This window comes from Erpetoichthys calabaricus, chromosome 15 (assembly GCF_900747795.2).
Source record: "Erpetoichthys calabaricus chromosome 15, fErpCal1.3, whole genome shotgun sequence".
NCBI classification, from domain to species: Eukaryota; Metazoa; Chordata; class Cladistia; order Polypteriformes; family Polypteridae; genus Erpetoichthys; species Erpetoichthys calabaricus.
Genome location: NC_041408.2, coordinates 53,428,078 through 53,450,258, shown reverse-complemented (window position 1 = coordinate 53,450,258; position 22,181 = coordinate 53,428,078). Strand labels below are relative to the sequence as shown.

The 22,181-nt window shown below is 38.5% G+C and overlaps 2 protein-coding genes across 4 annotated transcripts in view; one reads left to right on the top strand and one right to left on the bottom strand.

The window, feature by feature from the left end:
- The window catches only part of arid4b (AT-rich interaction domain 4B), a 178,053-nt gene extending 166,042 nt beyond the window's left edge, over window positions 1–12,011 (bottom strand). For both annotated transcript variants that reach the window (XM_028820862.2, XM_051919364.1), the window contains exon 1: window positions 11,779–12,011. The gene's annotated coding sequence lies outside the window, so the exon portion shown is untranslated. The remainder of the gene's footprint in view (window positions 1–11,778) is intronic.
- A 301-nt stretch (window positions 12,012–12,312) lies between these two features.
- The window catches only part of ggps1 (geranylgeranyl diphosphate synthase 1), a 59,686-nt gene continuing 49,817 nt past the window's right edge, over window positions 12,313–22,181 (top strand). Inside the window, exon 1 of one of the 2 annotated variants that reach the window (XM_051919373.1) lies at window positions 12,313–12,603. The gene's annotated coding sequence lies outside the window, so the exon portion shown is untranslated. Of the gene's footprint in view, window positions 12,612–22,181 lie in introns of both variants that reach the window. The other variant, XM_028820580.2, reaches the window with a different exon arrangement.

Genomic DNA, 22,181 nt, shown 5'->3' with positions numbered 1-22,181 from the left:
ACCAATACACTCACAGATTTAAACAAAGACAGTGTGACATTTAGATTGTAATTCTGCTTCAAAATTTATAGATACTTTTTTGAGTAAGTCGAGTATAATTGTTGAAAACCATGTACAATCTACAAATGTAAATGTGGAAAAAAAATTAGATCAGCTAACAGCACATTATAATGTGACCTTGAGAGATGCTCTGGACGCAGCAGCTCTCCTTAAAACAAAAGTGATCAAAGCACATAGAAACTCTCTATGGTTTAATGAAAGCACTCGAGCTCTTAAATTAGAGTGTCGAAAACAGGAGCGCAGATGGTGAACAACAAAGCTGTAGGTCTTTCAAACTGCATGGATAGTCTTAAAAAAATATTAAAAAGTTCTCTTTAACGCTCGCTCAGACTACTATTCTACATCAATAGATAACAATAACAAAAATACTCACATACTGTTTAGAACAGTGGCTAAATTAACAAATGGGAATTAAGACCTACAGTGGAAAATACCAAAAGAGAAAATTAAAAAAATAAGATCCCAGATCTCAGCATCAAGTGCAAACCAAATACTAGCTTGGCAGATTTGGTCACATATTATATTCAACACTTCAGAAATTTTAATCCTGTAACTGAGCATGAAGTCTTGATTTTAATTTCTAAAATGAAACTGACTACTTGTTACCTAGATCCAGTGCCAACAAAACTAGTAAAAAGTGCAATGGATGTTCTTGCAGCGCCTATTCTTAACATTATGAATAGTTCATTACTGCATGGCACAGTACCTGATGCACTAAAACTGTCAAGCCATTAAACCACTACTTAAAAAGTCAGACCTAGACACACATATACTTAATAAGTATAGACCCATTTCAAATTTACTCTTCCTCTCTAAAATACTTGAAAAAGTAGTTGCCAATCAGCTTCAGTCACACCTTACCCATCACAAATTATTTGAAAAATTCCAGTCTGGTTCCGCACTGGTCATGGTACAGAAACAGCACTAACACGTGTTGTAAACAACATTCTGATATCCTCTGATGAAGGAAAATCTGTAATTATGTTGTTAGACTTAAGCACAAAGTTTGACACCATTGACCATTGTATTTTACTGCACAGGCTAGAAAATGACGTTGGGCTCATAGGCACTGTGCTTGCCTGGTTTAGTTCTTATTTATCAAATTGATTCCAATACATACAGAAATGTGCTGACAGTACCCCATCATTATACACAGAAGTGAGATATGGTGTCCCACAGGGCTCAGTACTGGGACCTTTACTGTTTCCACTTTACATGCTTCCACTGGGATCTATCATTAGAAAACATCATGTTAATTTTCACTCATACGCAGATGACACCCAGTTATACCTTTCTTTTAGATCAAATGAAGTTTCCCCTATATTGTCTTTAATTAGTTGTGTTAGTGAATTAAAGAAGTGGATGGATGAGAACTATTTGTCTTTAATCACAGAAAAACAGAGATGTTAATTATTGGAGGGAATGATGCTGAGCGCAACAATATTTTGTCATCATTTAACTCGGCTGGAATCACCATTAATTTTACTGAATCAGCCCATAATCTAGGAGTTGTCTTTGACTCTAGCATTTCATTTAAAGCACACATTACAAAGCTGTCCAAATCATGTTTCTTCCATCTTAAAAATGTTGGGAAATTAAGGCGCTTTCTAAATAAACAAGACTCTGAGAAATTAATTCATGCATTTATTTCTAGTAGGATTGACTACTGCAATGCGATGTTCACTGAATGCTCAAACTGTTCTTTATACAACTTCCAGTGTTCAAACTATTCTTTATATAGCCTCCAGTTAATCCAAAATGCTGCTGCAAGAATTATTACAAGAACAAGAAAGAACGAACACATTACTCCAGTTCTTAAATCCTTACACTGGCTCCTGGTTAAGTTTAGGGCAGATTTCAAAATCTACCTTTTCACATATAAGGCCTTAAATGGCAAAGATCTGGCTTACGTATCTGAGCTTATCATGACTTACAAACCAGAACACACTTTAAGATCTCAAGATGCTGTTCTGCTTATGATTCCAAGGATTAACAAAATAACAGTGGGAGGTAGAGCGTTTAGTTACAGGGCCCCTAAACTGTGGAATGGTCTGCCTGCTTATTAAAAGAGATGCCCCTTCAGTCTCGGCTTTCAAATCCCGGCTGAAGACTCCCTATTTCAGTTTAGCATATCCTGACTAGAGCTACTGATTAACTGTACATGATGCATCTCTGTTGTTGGTCATTAGCACTAAAACATGAGTAATATGGTAGTTGTAATTTGTTACTAAACCTCACCTATTTTGTTTCTCTTCTCGGTACTCAAATGTGGCACTTGGTGCCACTGCCCACCTGCCAAATTGTTTTGCCTGCCTAATGCAAAGTTATCTCTGATGGAGGATTGCAGGAATCGTCGGGTAGAGGGGTCCTTTCATTGCATTGGCTGGCCCAGTGCTGTCTCAGTTGTGGAATGGCCAATAAGGGGAGGCAGCTTGATGGCCGAGGTCTCCAGGACTCTAAACAAATTCAAATCCTATTATGTGATATCACCTACTGTTAAATTCTGCTCTGTACTTGTAATATTTTTATTTTACTATTATATTGTACCTTTCCCAAGGTTTCTTCCATTTTTTCCCTACTAGTGTTTTTTTTGGGAGTTTTTCCTTGTCTTCTTAGAGAGTAAAGACTGGGGGGGCTGTCAAGAGGCAGGGCCTGTTAAAGCCCATTGCGGCACTTCTTGTATGATTTTGGGCTATATAAAAATAAATTGTATTGTAAATTGTATAAACAAATACCTAATTTAAGTGTCCTGTTCTGTTAAGAAGAGACGGGTCTGTTTTTAAGAGACTTTTTTTATTGCAGAGTCTATTCTCTGCATCTTTTCGTATAAAACAGAAATCAGCCCTGAGAGTAAGATCACCGGATGTAACAGAAAAGACACAAACCTATAAATCCACACATCAGTATTACTATTCATATATTCCATGCCAGTTTAGAGTCACCACTTAAGGGATAAATTCTACATTATTTAGTCAGAGTTATTTCTTCATAATCTTGGAATATATTAATTTGACACCAAAAAACAAATACATTCTAAATTGAATAATTTTTTGTGAATTCTAAAAAATACCTAGCCTGCACTTGCATTTACAATGAAATTTGAAGGAGCAAAGTTTTTGATTAAAAAAAAAATTAGCCTTTCGCATTTCTGAGGTTATGGGGCTTGACAACAAAAGTAGACTGGAAATAATACATTTTAACACAGACTCTTGTCACTGAGGTAAGAATATGTTTCTTGAGTGAAGTTTTGACGCGCCAATACTACTGCCCCCAAAGGCAACCAAACATGCCAAAATGGCAAAAACTATAGACTGTTATATTCACCTCTGCAATTATGTTTCTTCTGTGGATATATTTGTTATGACATGTAACAAATGAGTGATATATACTGAACTTTCTGATTATTTTTTTCTGAATGGCACTCACTTTTAGCATATAACAGACTGTGTTGTTATTTTTACACCTCCAGGAACAGAACCAATCAAAGCTCAGTATTAAGAACTATCCTGGAGGGGTTGTGAGCCCACGTGAAGAAGGAAAAATAGAAAAAACCTGAGTAAATGAAAATGTCAGAGCTTGTGATTGAGCCATTCCATAATGAAATAGACTGAAGCGCCACAAACCAATTTATAGAATTTATAGTGTATATTAAATTAATATCTTTTGAAAGAACACATTTTTTCTTTCTTTTTTTAAGTGGGGGGAATAAACTTCCACATAGTGAAAATTTTTGAGTGATCATGAGTTTTTTCAGTAACTGTTGTCTAATTATGGTGCTGGGCGGTATACCGGTTTATACCGAAAACCGTTTTTTATTTTTGTTATGATATGGATTTTTCTTATACCGCAACACCAGTTTAAATTGCCTAAACAACATTTGGAACGTGGCACAGCGGGAAACTGTTTAAGGGGGACCTTTTTCTCTGCTACACCATTAAACACATGCCACAGAGGTGTTGCGCAGGGGCTCTTTTTCACTGCTACACCGCTAAATAAGCATACACCAGAGGACATGCGTTAGTGGAGGTATTGCATGGTGAAAATGGACAGAGAACATTCTGAAACTGAAGCTGTAGCAGACGATAAAGTTGAACATGATGACAGAGAAGAACTTTTTCTGGAAAAAGGAGTCACGTCTGTTGTCTGGAGATACTTTGGATTTAAAAGGTCGGATGTAGACCATTATGTTCAAATGTGTGAATACTGTTTCTATAATACTGGATAATACTGCTAGCCAAGTTGTATTTTTTTTTCAATACTGTGTAATATACCTTGGTACTATGTAATAGTGCGACAATGTTGACTTTATTCTCGACATTTCCACTTTAATCTCGATGCTTATGGGGAGAATAAAGTCGACATTTCTACTCTATTCTCGCTGTCTGTTGAGATTAAAGTCGACATGTTGACTTTATTCTCGTAATTTGTTATTAAAGTAGAACATCGTAAACTAAACTTCATCTTAAAATGAATATTTAATTTTACTAGATTTTCTCAAACTCCGTCATAAGTTATGTAGCACATTAAATGCTTTGTTTTAAGTGTTCCCGGGGCCATGTTAATCACTACGTGCTTCTTAAACTGACTTCCTCTACACTAAGAATACATTAATTTCATGATATTCCTGCTCTCTGAACATTTAGAATGCCAGGATAAATACTTAATATCATTTTCATGATGAAATGCATGTATTAATCATGTGAGGGCACGGTGGCATGGAGGTTGCACTGCTGCCTTGCAGCAAGGGGGTCCTGGGTGTTCCCTGCCTTGAATTTGCATATTTTCCTGGTGAGTTTACTCAGCGTGCTTCAGTTTCCTTTCAAAATCATGTAGGATGTGGGGTTTTGTTACGTTATATTGACCCTGCTAGTGTATGTATTGCTCATATTCACCCTGCGATGTGCTGGTGCAACAATCAGGATTTCCTCCTGCTTTGCACACAATGCTTGCTGGGATGGACGCAACCCTGAATGGACGGCATAATTAAACATGTATAATGAAGATTTTTTCTTAAAGTTCTGAACACTCTGTGGTCTAAGTTTATAACTAGTTTTAATTTCACAAGGACGTTTATCGTGTGGCGATTGGTTATGTGGAGAAAGAAAAAGGAAGGATAGGAACTGGGGGTTTAATACGTCAGAAAGAGACAGCACGCATGCAATAAAGAAAGCCCACTCAGAAGAACATCCATTGAATTCTGTGTTCGTGTCTTCGACCACCAGATCACAAACCCAACATTTACACAATATTTAAGTTAAACCAGTGCGATACCCATTCATACATCCACTTTTTTGGAACTTCGTCACGTCTGCTATAAAGTTCTCTACACTGAACGTACACCTGGGGACCCCTGCAAGGAAGCAGCACTACTGCCACACTACCGTGCATGTTTAATACCTGTTTTTAATGCATTTCATCATAAAAAAATTATCTTAGCATTCTACATTTTCAGAGAGCAGGAATATCATGAAGTGAATGTATTCTGTGTGGCAATCGCTGCCTCTTAGTGCAAGAGGAAGTCAGTTTAAGAAGAGCATAGTGATTAACAACTGGGTCTGGGAACACTTAACACAAAGCATTCAATGTGCTACATAACTTATGACGGGGTTTGAGAAAATCTAGTGAATTAAACATTGATTTTAGGACGAAGTTTAGTTTATGACATTCTACTTTAATGACAAAATAAACTACGAGAATAAAATGGAAATGTCGACTTTAATCTCGACATATAGTCTTTTTTTTCTTCACTGTGTCCATATTTTTTTTTCTTCACCGTGGCCCTAATACGATTCCGTAGGGCTATACCACAAATAGCATTATAAATGCAAGTTTCAGTTTTATTATTTTTGTAAATAGCTTAGCTTGAAGCAAGGTCCATATTAATGCAGTTTGCCTTAATGATGGTTCAGTTGGTAAAGATGTCATCATCAAGTGGCACTCGTTTAATTTTTATTTGGTGAATACTGTGTAATGCACCTAGGCTTGAAGTCTTGAAGCAATAGTATTATTACTGGAAGTTGCACTATTATTTATTTTATTGTTATTATTTATTAGTTTAAATATTATGCAGTTTAATGATGGTAAAGTTGTTTAAAAAGTCATTTTAACATGTCAGTGGACAGAGATTGTCAACATTAACAAAGTGTAGTTGGTTTACAAAAAATATTTACTATTTATTCCTTTTCTAATACAACGTTTGACAAGCACCTCTAGATATTTTACTAAGTCTAAATGCCTCTTTGGATGGTTGAAAATATGTTGTCAAAATTTTAGGTTAAGTTGTTTGCAAACATTGTTCAGTAAAAAGTTTCTATATTTTGACTGCATCTGTCATGCAATGTGATTCCTTCTCTTCATTAGTGCCACCCTCTAGAAAACTATCACTTTATGGGGGCATGCAAACCTGTATTAATACTTGTGTGCACATTAAAATGTTTTTTTGTACAATGTACAATTCTCATGACAGTGGAATAGGTTATGCTTAGCCAGTAATTGCAGTGGAAAATGTGATTAACATCCACTCGTGCATGGGGAAAAAAATACCGTCCAATACCGTGAAACCGGTATAATTTTGAAAAATACCTTGATATAGAATTTTGGTCATACCGCCCAGCACTATCTAATTATCTATAGAGCAGAGACAGCAATTCACAACAGTGTCAATAACAGCACTTGCAGACAGGGTGAAACCATGCCACTGGCCCTTAACAGTGATGTGGAGGGAGACAAGCAGCAAGGTGAAAAGCTCAGCTGGCCTTCTTTTAAAATGGCTAAATCTCATAAAAAATGTTTTGCTTTTTCCTTCCTACAATGACATGGATATGCTGTTTTGCAATATGTGTGTATTCTCAAGATGCAGATCAATACTCGATACCACTTTTGGCTTGAAAAATTGACTAATTGAGTAAGACTTAATGCTTTTTTTCCCCACATCAGGACATTAGTACCCTTTACCTCCATTATAAAATGCATGAGTAGGCTATGCAATTTTTAAATATTATAAAAATGCTTCATTTTAGTACACAATATATTGTTGCAAATTAATGTATACAATGATTGTGAAAGGCATAACTGACATAAGAAATACAAAACTTATTTTTAACCTAACAATTTTACATGTAATTTAAGTTACTGATTACATCTTGCCTGAAGAAGGGGACAGAGTTGCCTCGAAAGCTTGCATATTGTAATCTTTTTAGTTAGCCAATAAAAGGTGTCATTTTGCTTGGCTTTTCTCTACATGTAATTTAAAAAAAGAAGGGAACTTCTCAAGGATGTAGAGAGAAGGTGCATAGTAAATAAAGAAAGTATTCAAGCAAACAAATGAACCAAATCTGTGTCTTCCAAATTGCAGTAACTTAGTTAAAATCTGCCCTTGCTCAACAACATTACATAAATATATAAATAATTCTGAACTTTACATTTGCAGCAGAGGTCATTGATATGTAATAATCCTTTGTATCAGCCTGCAGTAAATGTCTACATTTATAAATCTTTCTCTCAACAGAAGACTGACTATGATACCTTTATCCATTTTCGGAGATACAACAAATAATGGAAAAAAAAAGTCCGGTAAATATAAAGAAGACACGTACACTTGTAGCATGCATAGACCATACTGGTAAGAAAGGTGTGCTTACTCATCCATGAAGAATTTTATTACTTCTTGGCTGATGTTTTACATTAAGTCCACTAAATTGCATAGCTCTGATTGTACATTTTCCAAAATAAAATAGTGGAGAATGGTTAAATAAATATGTCTTATTGATACAGTACATAGTCATGACCATCAAGGATCTGAATTCCACTAAAAAAGAACTAATTATTCTGTCAATAAATTGTTCTGCACCTGGAATAACAGACAAATTATAATTCAAATCAAGACTATTAGTGTGGCGTTCTTAAGCTCAAACAATGGTTGAAACAGCCATAGCCCCTTTTCCTACCCCATTCATGATGAGCATCATCTCCATGAAAACATTAAGAGGTTGACAATTTAAATAGCTAAGACATTCGACATGCACTTGGTGTAAGCTGAAGTCTCCAATTTTTCAAACATACAGGACCTAAGTAAATATGTAAGTGTGAGAGGAAAATGGGTTAATGCTGTACTCCTAAAGATGTTTACTTGTAACCTAACACAACATATCATTCATAAACCTGCATAGCCTAATTTAGAGGTCAAGGACATAAGCTGTTATGGAGTTGACTAAATGCGAATGGTAAGGTAAATTAATGGATTAACTTAGTTCATTAGACTTTTCTTTTTGAGTAAATTAAAAAAAGCAGTAGGGTGGTTGAAAGAAGTGTATAAAGTACTGCTGCTCCATAGAACCAGAATCTTGGGTTCAAATCCCATATACAGATAGTGTCTGAAAGGAATCTACATTTTCTCAACATGTTTGTGCAGATTAACCTTCCACAACCCATGATGTTTGTGGGTTTGTGCTGTTGTCTTGTACCCATTGTTGTCCACAACAACGAGCCTGAATAGTGGATTCATCGTGATAAAGAAAGTGTATGTGGATGTACAGTATAAGTACTGAGAAAATGATTAGAAACACTACACTACAGTGTTCCAGTTTTGTGGCATGGATTCCACAAGATGTTGGAAACATTTCTTTGAGATTCTGGTCCATGTTGATATGACTGCATCACACAGTTTCCACAGATCTGTCAGCTGCACATTCATGCTGCAAATTTCACATTCTACAACATCCCAAATGTATTCTATTGGATTCAGATCTGGTAACTGGGAAGGTCACTGAAGAACACTGAACTCTTCTGTCATGAAACCAGATTGAGAAGACTTCTGCTTTGTGACATAATGCATAATCATGCTGGAAGCAGCCATTAGAAAATGGGTACATTATGGCCATTAAGGGCATGCACATGATCAGCAACAATACACAAATAGTCCATGGCATTCAAGTGATGATTGATCAGTATTAACTGGTCTAAAATATGTCAAGGAAACACTTGCCACATCATTACACTACCATTACCAGCCTGGGCTGTTGACACAAGGCAGGGTGGATGCACGGAATAATGTTAGTGGAGCCAAAATCTGACATTGGTGTGCCTCAATGAAAATTCTGACTCATCAAACCAGGCTAGGTTTTTCCATTTAACTGTCCCATTATGGTGAGTTTGTGCACCCAGTGTAGCCTCAGCTTTCTGTGACAGGAGTGGAACCTGACATGGTCTTCTACTGTACTCAGCCTATCTGCCTCAAAGTTTGGCACACTGTGCATTCCAAGATGTTTTTCTGCTCACCACAGTTGTAAAAAGTGTTATGTGAGGTACTGGAGCCTTTCTGTTAGCTTGAACCAGTCTGGCCATTCTCCTTTGACCTCTCACATCAACAAGGTGTTTCTGTCCACATAATTGTTGCTCACTGAATATTTTTTGCAGTATTCTGTGTAATTTCTACAGACTGTTGCGCATGAAAATCCCAGGAAATAAACCGATACAGAAATACTCAACCCAGTCCTTCTGGCATTAACAATCATGTCACAGTACAAATCACTAAGATCACATTTTTCCACTATTCTGGTATTTGATTTCAACATTAACTTAAGCTCCTGGCCTGTATCTGCATGATTTTAATAATAATAATAATAATAATATATTTTATTTATATAGCACCTTTCCATGCTCAAGGCACTCACACTTAGGCCACTCCCACATGATTGGCTGAATATAAAATTGCATGGATAAGGAGGATAAGGATAATAAAAATCTGCTCAATGAGTGTACATTGATTAATATGTAGTTGAAAATTATGTGTATTTTGTTAGAAAACTATGAGTAGTTCTCTGTTTGACCTATCTGTTCACTAGTGACACTACTCCTACGCCAATACATCTAAAATTTAAAAAAAAAAACTCATAAACAATATCGCTAGAAACTTTACTCAAAGTCTTCATTCTGATAAACAAAATCAAGTGTTTTTGATGCTGCGCTAAATGGCCAAGATTGCTTCACAGATCATATCAGTAATGTTGCATTGTAGAAAAGGCGCTACATAGTATAAAGGTTGGAAGAGTAGAGTACACCGAGTGCGATTAGAAAAGTGTTACAATATTGTAGTAAGTAAAAGTGATATGTAAAATAATTAACAATCGATTATTTCGTGTACCTGAAAATATACCTTATAAAAAGATTGAAAAGATACATTGACCGATTTTCTAAGTCTCCACGGACGGTGCAGTTTAGGAAATAGTCTGTAAAAAGGTTGAACACACTTGACTTGAACAATGGTTGGTAGTTTCGCTCTCAACAGTTTATGTAACTGCTTTTGTCCAGCAGACAGACGCAGTATTCGAGTGACATCGTGCTACAGGTAATCGCCTTGATCCAAACAACTCCATCTTCTGAAAAGGCCGGGGGGTGGACGAGAAAGACGCACAGCAGCTAATGCGTAGCACGTCCGAGACAGAAACTGGCCTCAACATATTGGGGGGGGGGGGAAGAGAAGAAGCAGTTAACAAAAGAACTGAAACCATACTTCTTTTCTTAACTACCTTGCGGGCACCATGGGTTCCAGTAATGCCACACCGGTCCAGATCACCGGATGACGCCATTTCTAAAACTGCCGCGATCGCGAAAAAAAAATCAGACTAGAATGCGGGTCGGTGAGCAAGAGAATGAGATCGAGCGAAAGCGGGAAGGGGGGGTTACTGGTGCAAAACAATAACGAACAACGTCAATGTTAAAGGGAAAACTGGCGGACGGCAGATGCATCTCTTGTCAAACAGTCAAGGCAAACCGACTACCACTTGCCCTTTGTTTTCAACATCAGCTGGTGGTTGATCGACTTAGTCCATACAGCCGAAGAGGAGGAGGAGGCAGCGGCACACAAATGCAATACGGCGAATCACCAAATATAAACCAACACTCTGCTTGCGATTTTGCAAATACCACTGTTATTTTAACCAAATATGTGTCTGCTTGGAATTCCCCAGTCCGCCTACTCCAACACAAAAACATTAACGTAAAGCTGTGTTCGAGTGTTAAAGGGTTCAGAAGCTATTGGTTTATTGCTACGAGACGAGACTCTTCTCCAAAAAAAAAAAAAAAAACAGCATAACAAAAGGGGACTACGCAACTAAAGCGTAACGTTTTGTTTTACTTGTATACTAACTAGAAACCGAGTTGAGTATAACCCTAGAGAAATAACGGCTCCTCCTTCCACAACCCTCTATTTTTTTAATCCAAAACCTAACACGAAGCCGCCTCATGTGAAAAATGCTACAGATGAGTGAGAAATCTGGGCACTTAGTTCTGCAGGAGAGGAATCGGAGAAAGTAAATCCAGCAATCGGCTGCGGAATGGAGGGGAGGGGGGCATGACACTGTCGCCAATACAGTATAGCAGACAGGACAAGAAAGAAAAGAGCATTATCGCTGAGTGTTGTAAACATGAAGCAGAAAAAAAGGGGGGGGGGAGACAAGGGGGCAAGATGAGAATATTTCGATGTCTATTAACGAAGCAATTTCACTTAGCAAGTGTTCGTTATGTAAGAACCCAAAGCTAAGCTTTTCATTTCTTTCCTGACTTTACTACCTGCACTCAAGCAGGTCTGAAGCAGCTATCTTCCATTAACGAGTATAAATCTATAATGTAGCACATTCTCTACGCCGCAGAAATCTTAAAATAAACATTCTCCTCAATGTCAAAACAAAACATGACATAGTCATCGTATGAGAGACTTACCGATTGCAGCTACTTGGGTCCAGCGTTCCGTCTTTTGTTGTTTTTCTTGATATTTTTCGCAGTTGGGGTAAAATATTAAGTTATTTAGCACTCGGTTAGGAAATAAAGCAAGCAACCAAAAAAAATGTTATTTATCACCGCTATCCGTACGGTTCTCTATGGAATGAGTAAGCGTCAAACTCGCTTTCTCCCTTAGATTCTCCCCGTCTGTTCCAGTCTCTCTACAGTAACTGACTGCTGAGGCGAAGGGCCCGCCTATTGGCGAGCACTTGTTTTTTCTATTGGCCAATTGTCAGCTTGACGCTCCCTTAGTCGGAAGCTATTGGCTGATTGTAAAATGATATCATCTTTTTGCTCGCAGACTGGAAACACCGTTTGTAGGCGTTCATGGGAGGTGTAGTTTAGTCAAGACAAGAACGCCGTTGTTTCCGCGTCCTCTATAGGACTGTCATATGGGGGTGGGGCAGCTAGAATTACAAATCCCAGAAAGCATTGCGACATATCTGTATTTAAGCGCTTGAGGTCAGCACACTCTTTTCACACCCCCATTGTCTCTGAATGCGCCTGCGTGCTTGAGAGGTGATGGCGTATGTAGCTTGCTGTGAATGCGGATGAAAAGGCTTTATTTTTAGTCGTCATATCAAAAGCGTGAAGGGTTTATCGTGCCTGTTTCGTTAAGGACTTAACTACTTAAGATTTTAGGAAGAGCAGAGGATCTTACTGGCTTGTTTCATTGGGTTTAAATCTCAGAAAACGCCGAATGTTTTCAAAAAAGCACGAGAAAGCGGAAGTGGCGAGCAGAGTGACCGGGATCGGAAGTCTTGAGTAAGCAGGTGGGTGGGGCCTTGCACTCCAATAACTCATTGAATTAACTGATGTGTTGATGTAAACCAGATGCCACCAGTTTATCGGTCTGCCCAGTTCTGGGAGCCCATAAAATATTGTCCAGTGCTTGGCCTGTCGTAAAACAGTAGATGTCCTGAAAGCTGTTGGATCAGCGGTGCCAGGAATCCTTAGCCTCCAAACGTTCATTGAGACATCTTGAATGCAATAAACCAGATTATGGAATTTTTTGTTGTCGGACGCTTTTGTTTGATTACCTACTGTTTGATGTAATGATTGTCATCTTTATTTTAACGCGTGTAGCTGCCTTGGGATGCTTCTTTCTAGGAAGATCTCGCGTTAAGCCTTCGAGCCTTCCTTATTAATATATATTTCGTTGAACTTGAATGTTGTGGTAGTGGTATGCATTTTTAAAGCTTAATATGCAGTTGATAACCAGATTAGTAGTCTGTTTACATATATCACTTGGCAGTTTCTTTTATTTACTGGCTCTGGCGAAAGATGAACCCTAATAAACCACCTGTTCTAGCTAATTTTAATGCATGGTTTAAGACAGCCGTAGGAAACCAACGAAGGGAATACCCAATGGTGCACGTAAATAACGGCAAGAGCTGTTAGTAATACGTTATTAATCGCAGTAACTTGTTGTTGGGTGTGTGTGGTTTTTTTTTTTTTTTGGTTTTTTTTTTGCTAGTAGCAATACCACATCTTTTGGACTCCTGACAAGGCTAAAGCTGGCAGTAGTTCTTCAGTATGATTAATTTTTTAAAGTAGTAAATTTACACTTGTAGCTAAATTTCGCGTTTTTTTTTTTGCCGAATGATTACATCAAAGGGGTAGCTAGAAAGTTTGGTAAAGAATAGGGCAAACGAATGGAAGGTGGGTTGAATTGAAAAATATTCTACCGTTTACTTCACAATCTCTTATATTTGCCACATTTGCGTTCTAAAGTGAAGTGTTTATTTTCGAAAGTTATAATAATCTCAGTCCTTGCAGCTTACAGTGGATCTAAAAGTTACGTGGGCCCATATTTGAATACACAAGCCTTAAAGCTTAACAAACGTTCATTTTTTTTGTTAAAAATGGTATTGAATATTGGTCAGAGTCTTGAAATGGCACATACATTGTAAAACAACGTATTTGTTTTTAGAAGGTGAAAATAATCAAACTATGGGGATTCAGCCATTTTAAAAGGAGATTGGCTGTGCACTTCACTTTGCCAGCTACTCGTTTATTTTTTCACAGAACCATTTCCGTTCCATGGAGACTGCCCTTGCTAAAGCGTGCAGGATGGGTTGGAGAAACTTCAGAATGTCATTACCAAGTGCAAGTTGTTGATCTTATGTTGATGCACAAATGTCAAATGATGTATAGTTCTCCAAAGAACAGACTAACTGTAAAAAGTATACTTGTGATCAGTTATTTTATTTTGAAGCTTATTTCTTTGTTGCAAAAATTGCCTGGCACTTGATTGATGCATGCTTATGCTTCAGTGAAAGAATATTAAACTGGCACATTAGTATGTAATCAAGTGACAAGTGAAGAGACCCTAACCGAATTATTCTTGACAGGGTTGCAGGGCAACTGGAGCCAGTCTCCATAGGCATTGGATATGAGGCATGAACAATCTACGAATGGGGCATTTGACTGTCACAGGTCAAACACACCATCCACATAAGCAGCAGCAAACCGCCTACCTTGGAGGAAATCTGTACGTCTGGGGGAGAACATGCAAGCTCCACACACACACACACACTCAAGCCCCAGTCTCAGTCTTCATTTTCAGAAAGCATCTCTAGCACCGTGCTCCTTGCTACCCTATATTTTCTGTCTTCCATATTCTTCATCTGTTGTTCTATTAAAATTGAATAGTGTGCTTCCCATGGTATGGCCACTTGATCTGCTGTAAAGAGCACTCCTTGGCCAAGAAAGCCTTGCTCCTCACCCGACAGGTAAAGTAGCCACATGGGTGCCCTTTGAAACACTGGCATGATTGTTTGAGGAATATGCCAGTGCCCTTTCATGGAGTTGCTCTGGATCGGAAACAAGTGGAAAGCTAAAGCAGACCCTGAATCTGTGTGAGGCAAACTCCAGGAAGATCGTTTTATTCGCTTATTGTAGGCCTTTCTAATCACTTTATTCAGGGCAGGGTCGTGGGACTACCTATTGTCACTTCTAATGGTTAGAAACCAAAATGTAGTAGAAATGTTGGTGTGATTTACTGTCTGCATAGAGAGAGCAATGGATATCGTGCCATATAGCTTTTTTTTATTGCCTGATGATTTGACGAAGCATGGCTTGAAGACTATGCAAATGATCATATACCAAGGCTATGAGCTTTGAGACTGGAAGGATTTAATTCTTCTTGATAATGACTGGCTTATGATCCGATTCAGACATTCAAGAGACATTCTCTTGGAACCATTTGACTTTTCTCTGGCATTAGAACTTAGCATTTTAAAGAGAATTTGCTGCTTGTGTGTGTGTTTCCTAATGTAATCGGGGCAGTTGATAGCAATTCTATTGCAATAAGGGCACCTCCCCAGAATGAAGCCAATTTGGTTAATAAACATTATTATTCCATTAAAGCAAGTAAACTGTGATTCCAAGATGAGTGACAAACATTGTGGCCTGGGTCATCCCATTATAAATTTATTTAGAAGCAAAGTATCATTGATTGGACAACTTGCTGAAAGTGCTGTAAATGTTGGCTGGCTTATTGGTATGACGTGCCAGAACCTTCTGTGTTTTCATATGGCCTGTACTAGGTGATAGTGACAGCTTGCTCAAATGGTAGCTTATTGTGCCTTTCCCCTATCCCTGAGTGCAGAGGAGAGGTACATTCATGCACTATGGCACATATCAAAGGATTCCTCTCCTCAAGTGCAGGTGGCAGTGTCTGGATATGTCAAGTGGGAGGCTGCTTTATCAGTCAGTGTAGCATTGTTAATCCCTGTAGTGTCTCATGCACTGTTACTCTTTAATTCTTCATTAGTTAGCTACAGTCGCAACACCTTCTGTCATTAGCAGTAAAGGCCGACCAGACCTTGTCTCTCAAGTGTGATTCATTATGCCATGATGGAATTTTGCCATTGATCTTTTTGTCTGTAGTATAGGAAGTAGTCTGGTGCTGGTACAGGCAAAGCAGGAATAAATATTTTATTAAGCACATGATTAGTTTTTGGCTTTCATGAGGTCACAGATGGTTTTCACAAGTGTAGGTGCTCCGGTGCCCCATACACACACTCTTTTGCTCTGTGAGACACCCAATATGAAAAGTCAAGTTGGGGAGCATGTACTGGTACAGTGTGTTGCCACACCCACTACACAACAAAACAACTCTGGATCCTGATTTGCAACCCAAAAGCAGACATGTGGTCCAGTCCCACCCTCTGGAAATGACCCACTATCTGCTGCAGCCAGGTGTTATGTGGGAGACCCCTTGGCTGGTCCAGCCTCTCGGGTCCCCAGCAATGAGGATCTTAAGGGGGAGGGGTGGGGGCATGCGCGCTACATGGCCGTAGTGCCGCAACTGACGCTCCTTCACAATACGGGTAATATGCCTCATTCGGGACTCCATGAGCAACCACTCATTCGACACAGTCACACCAATGGTACCCAAGGAATTTCCGGAGAGAGATGGTACCAAAGGAGTCCAGTCTTCGTCTCGGGTCACTGGATAGCGTCCATGTCTTGCAATCATATAGCAAGACCGGAAGCACCAGGACTCTAAAGACCTTCGTTCTTTTGCATAGATATCGGGAGTGCCACACACCCCTTTCTAGCGACCTCGTGACACCCCCCCAAATCCCCCCCCCATGCTCTCCCAATCCATCTACTGACTTCATAGGAATAGTCACCAGAGACATGAATGTCACTACCAAGGTAAGTAAACCTCTCGACAAGGTCAACACTGTCTCTGCAAACGGACACGCTGCTGATGGCTGTGCCCAAGGGTCATTAAAGGCCTGGATCTGGGTTTTTATCCTGGACACTCGTAAGCCCAGACACTCAGACTCCTTGCTCAGGATCTCGAGCGCCCCGATCAGAACCTCCATTTACTCCGCGAAGATCACAGCACCGTCGGCAAAGTCCAGATCCGTGAATTTTTCTTCACCAACAGATGCCCTACAACCTTGCCCAACACCAAGTCCATGCAAGCATTGACGAGAGTAGGGGCAAGAACACACCCCTGACGAACCACAGAATCAACTAGGAAAAACTGAGTTTCTGCCTCCACTCTGCACAGCACTTGCAGTACCAGTGTACAGGCCGGCCATGATATCCAGCAACCTTGAGGGGATCCCGCGAACCCTCAGGATGTCCCACAGGGCAACTCGATCAACTGAGTCAAACGCTTTTCGAAAAATCGACAAAGGCTGCCAAGAAACTCTGCAGATATTCGCGTTTGCGCTCCATGAGAACCCTCGCTGCCAGGATACAGTCGATGGTAGACTTCTTAGGCTTAAAACCAGACTGTTCCAGTCGCTGGTAGGTGAGCAAGTGATCATGGATCCTATTGAGGATGACCCTAGCAAGGACCTTACCTGGTAGTCTCCTTTTTAATATAAATAAAAGCAAAACAAATTTCATACTTCGCACCTGTTAAAGCTGGGATTCATAAACTTTTAATCTGAGAATCTAAATAATAAAATGTGTATGTGCTAGGACGCATGAAGACCATTATTACCACAGTTACAGTACACCTACATAAACAAATAATGGCCATATGTTTTTGTTTGTATTCAAGCATATGCCTCACAAGAACATTTACTAAAGAGAAAAGTCAAAAGCAAGCATTGTTAAACATTTAGTATTCAGAAATATTTTCCCTGTTTTGAAGTATATTACTGCCAGTGTAAGTTCTTGGGAGCAGATTTGTGTGTGTGTGTGGGAAAGCTCATGAGGTGTTCATAAACTGAGCCAGAACTTTTTGTTGGGGAAAAAAAAAAAAAAAAAATCTTTTGTAAATTATAGGTGTTTCACAATATTTGTTGTTGTGTACATAAGAGTATGTTTGATTTTCTTTTGTTATACCTAATCTGCAGCCACATAACACACATTAAAGTAGCACATACAGTACTTTTATCAAACCAACTAAACTGCTTATAAACAATTTACTTAAGTGTGTAATTGAAAGAAAATCAGAAGACCTTTTACAGTAGCTTTTTGCAGGTTTTCCTTAATCCAATAATTTTAGCTTTCTTATCAAACATCTGCCCTCAACAGTTTTCTGCTGGGTTAAAGCTGTGAGAGAAACTAGACTGCTTTGTGCACCTATTTATTTTTACCTCACCCTACTTAATGAGAGGGCAGGGCATGTGCAGTTGATCAAAATCCAAGGATATAGTATAAAATGCAAAGCATCAAACAAGTTCTAAGCTATAAGTAATGCAGATTATCCCCATGAATGGCATGTTTAAGGATGTGATAGAGGAAAAATGCTCACATATTGACTTTTGTCCATTTGCTAATGTGCATCCAGGGCTGTGGAGTCTGAGTCAAGAAGTCAGACAATTTTGGGTACCTGGAGTCAGGGTCATGAGTTGGCAAAAATGTACTGACTTGGACTCCTAATTTTAAATTGTAATAATGAAGAAAAAAAAATACAGCAAGAGGAGTCGGGGAGTTGGAGTCGGAAGTACTGGAAACTAAGTAGTCTGAGTCGAAGGATTTATCTTCCGACTCCACAGCCCAGTTTGCATCTGTAAGGTGGTTGATTCTTGTGGTTGCTTAGTGAGGTTTCCCTTGTGGTGGTTAACTGTGGTGTCATTTCTCAATTTCCCTGTGCTCTTTGATGATGGTACTGTATTTTTGTCTCTGTTGCATCATTAGAAATAAGGCAAGTCTGTATTTCACTTTATCACTATTTTGTATCACGAAATTTGACAAAGTAATGTCATACTAGGCCATGTTTTGTATTAACACTGAAATGAAACACAGTAAATGGAGAAACTTCTTTCACTGTGAGCAGGAGATTTAAAAATCTGATTGAAAATTCAGCATTTACACTTTTGGGGTAATGGGGGGAGATTCAGCATTTGTATAATGTGAATTTTTGGCATGTAGTAGACATCACTGCACTTGAAAGTGGGTTGGAACAGCAGCTTAAGTGTTTTTGGTTTTTTATTTTTATTTTTTTCTCTCTGTCTTGCGCACACACTTTAATTTGTTGAATTGAATTCTAGGAACAACAGCAAGTTGCAACATTATTTCATAAAGTCGCCACTGCATCCAGTCTTTCCTTTTTTGGAAAGAACAGTTACATTTGGAATGGTTTTCGTGATCTACTAAAACATAACTTGGAGCTGCAAACTGCAGTCACTATATAGCTGTGCTAAAACAAGTGCTCAAGTCAAGACCTTGATGCACTTTTTGCTTATACAATTCAGAAATAGGAGTACATTACGGCATGAAGGGATTCTATAGCAGTGCATCTTACAACAGCAGCCCTTTAGCATGATTGAGAAATCGGCTAAGTTCCTAGTGTTTGCTGTTCTAGTCTAAATAAGATGTTCACACCCTGAAACAGATTTGGGGATTGGAGAGTTTTTATAATCCCCAACCCCCTATCATTTTATCAAGAAAGAACTGATTATGCAAAATGTATTAAATAGAGGCATTGACAGCAGTTTCACAGCAAACATAGCAACAAAAACATTGCAATGGTATCACCCACGAAAACTTAAGTTCACATCCAACCTTTGGATTTAAGGGGTATTAACTGTTTTATTTGACACCAAAAAATACAACATGTCATTAAAAAAAAAAAAAAAAAAAAAGAGAACCACTCCCACCATATTATAAATAGCTTCAGCAACCACAAATACATTCCACAGCATTGTTGCAGCAACATCTGTCTTTTTAAAGTTTAATTTCAGAGCATTGCCTGGACTATTATAGGTTAGTGTGCTTCACTGTGTGGTAAATACGTGCCATCTCAGCTTCAGTTTCCTGTAATAAAGATAATCAAAATGTAGTGGGTAGGCCTGGGTAAATTTTGATAGTTTATTTAAACTATATCTATTCTTTTAATGTCTCAAGATCAATACTCTGAAGATTTTTGCTTTTTTAGTTTTGGTATCTGATCCAGTAGAGGACACTAATGTGCCTTTTTTAAGGCTTTCTTATGGGAAAATAGGCTTTACTACCTTGCATAAAATGTGTCCTCTTCAACTGTTATAGTCAGCAGTGTACCTTACTTATCTGCCATCTTATCTGCTCAAGTTCCTGTAAATGCCTCAACTCGTTAGATGGTGCTTCATCACACTGCTAATGCAACAGTTGTTCAAAGCTTAAAAAATGGAAAATTCTTGAATGGCCAAGCCAGTCATCCGATTTGAGTGTGGCTTCCATATTCTGAAGAGAAAAATTAAGGGGGCAAGCCACTGAAGATGGCTGCATTAGAGGCTTGGCAGAGCATCACCAGAGAAAATCCTCAGCATCTGGTTATGTCTATGAATCATAGACTTCAGTTATTGCATACAAGGGATATGTGACTGAGTCCTAAATATGACTGCTGTAATAGATTTGCCATTGTGTCACAAACATTACTGTGTCCTGTAATGGGGGGACCATGTAGAAAGGGGGGTGTCACGGTATGACCAAAATGTATGCAAATACTCTTTGAAGTCTGTAATGTACACTTTAATCACATCTGAATTGTTTGATTCTGTAGTTTTTAAACTGTGGAGCATAGGGATAAATTAATGAAAACTCCATTTGCCTCAAACATTGTGTGTTTTTGTGTGTGTCAATAGTAATAAGGAGTCTACCTGTACAGCAGTTTATTTTCAATTAGGAAAAATTTTAAAGAATTTTAAAATTGCAGTAAGTAAATAATAGGCTTGTTGGCTTAAAGGAAACATGTAACCCTGGTAAATATCTTATGCCCACTTGCCACCTTTTTATAAAGGTTTGTACTGTGTGTATTTGTCATACCGTGGGTTTTGGCAAGAAACAATTACTGCTTGATCAAAATGGTAATCCCATATTTATAGTTAAACCTCATGAATTGGGAATGTCTAGCTCATAAACTGGATTAAAAAAAAAAAAACTGCATAAATGTAGTAAATGTGTATTTTTACAGTAAAAGGTGCCATGTGTATTTTAAGCAGTGTACAACTGTCTATTTAATCAATGTATCAGTGTATGGTTTTTGTTAGAAATGATAACTTTTTTTTATATAAACTAATCGTCTGAGAACAGCTTGTAGTTATGAGAGGCATTTTATTTTCTGTTTTGACCTACAAATTGTGATTCATTATTGTGCAAACAAATCTTTTTTCAACAAATTTTACCTTCCAGAAAGCGCTTCAAGCAGGATCTTTTCATTTTGGCAACGGTTTTCAAAAATCTGTGATTGTTAGAATCAATGTTGATAAATGTGATGGTTTCCATATTCCTATAGGGGTGTTTTTTTTTTTTCTCCCCCTCTCCTGAATATTTTCTTGCTTATACTGTATTAGTAAATTATTTTCAGATGCAATTTTATTGTCATTTATTTAAAATAAAACTGCTTTGAGGAAATTGCTGCCTTAGAGATCTAGCACAGATGCTGTGGCTTCCAGCTGTATTACTTGTGGGTGACCTAGAGGGTGGAAAAATTAATACAGTATAATGCAATATTTCTAATATGACACTAAAGACAAATACTGACTTTTTCCATTTTGGTTCATGCCTAATACAACACAGTCCTTAAAACCTGTAGATGTCGAACTAACATTTGTTTCCTTTTGTTGTATAAATATGCCTCAGAAACATGGCTCTAAAGCTTTCACATGTTAAAGTGAACATTTTTAGACAAGTTTTAAGATGTTTGTTTTTCATGGCTGAACAAATATTCTCTTGACTGGTTTTTAACAACATCTAAAATATTTAGAAAAATGTTTCAATTAGAACATTATTTTTCCCATGGCAAAGTAATGTACAGTAAATTGGTGTTGGACTAGGAAAATACCAAGCTTCTCTTTCTGCTCCACCAGAAAGACTTTGTTCCATCTCTGTCTTCATGTGGTGTTAAAAAAAAAAAAAAAAAAAAAAAAAAAAATTCTTCTGCTCCTCCTGCACTACAAAGACATCCATCCATCCATTTTCCAACCCACTGAATCCGAACACGGGTCTGCTGGAGCCAATCCCAGCCAACACAGGGCAGAAGGCAGGAACCAATCCCGGGCAGGGTGCCAACCCACCGCAGGACACACACACACAAACACACCCACACACCAAGCACACACTAGGGCCAATTTAGAATCGCCAGTCCACCTAACCAGCATGTCTTTGGACTGTGGGAGGAAACCAGAGCGCCCGGAGGAAACCCACGCAGACACGGGGAGAACATGCAAACTCCACGCAGGGAGGACCCAGGAAGTGAACCCAGGTCTCCCAACTGCGAGGCAGCAGCGCTACCCACTGAGCTACCGTGCCGCCCTACAAAGACATATGTTAGGTTAATTGGTAGCTATAATATAAGTGGATTGTAATTTATTGGTATTCTGGTTGGGGTTTTCGCCAGCTCTACAGTTGATTTTGCCATAACTGGCCCTGTTTCCCAGGGTAGC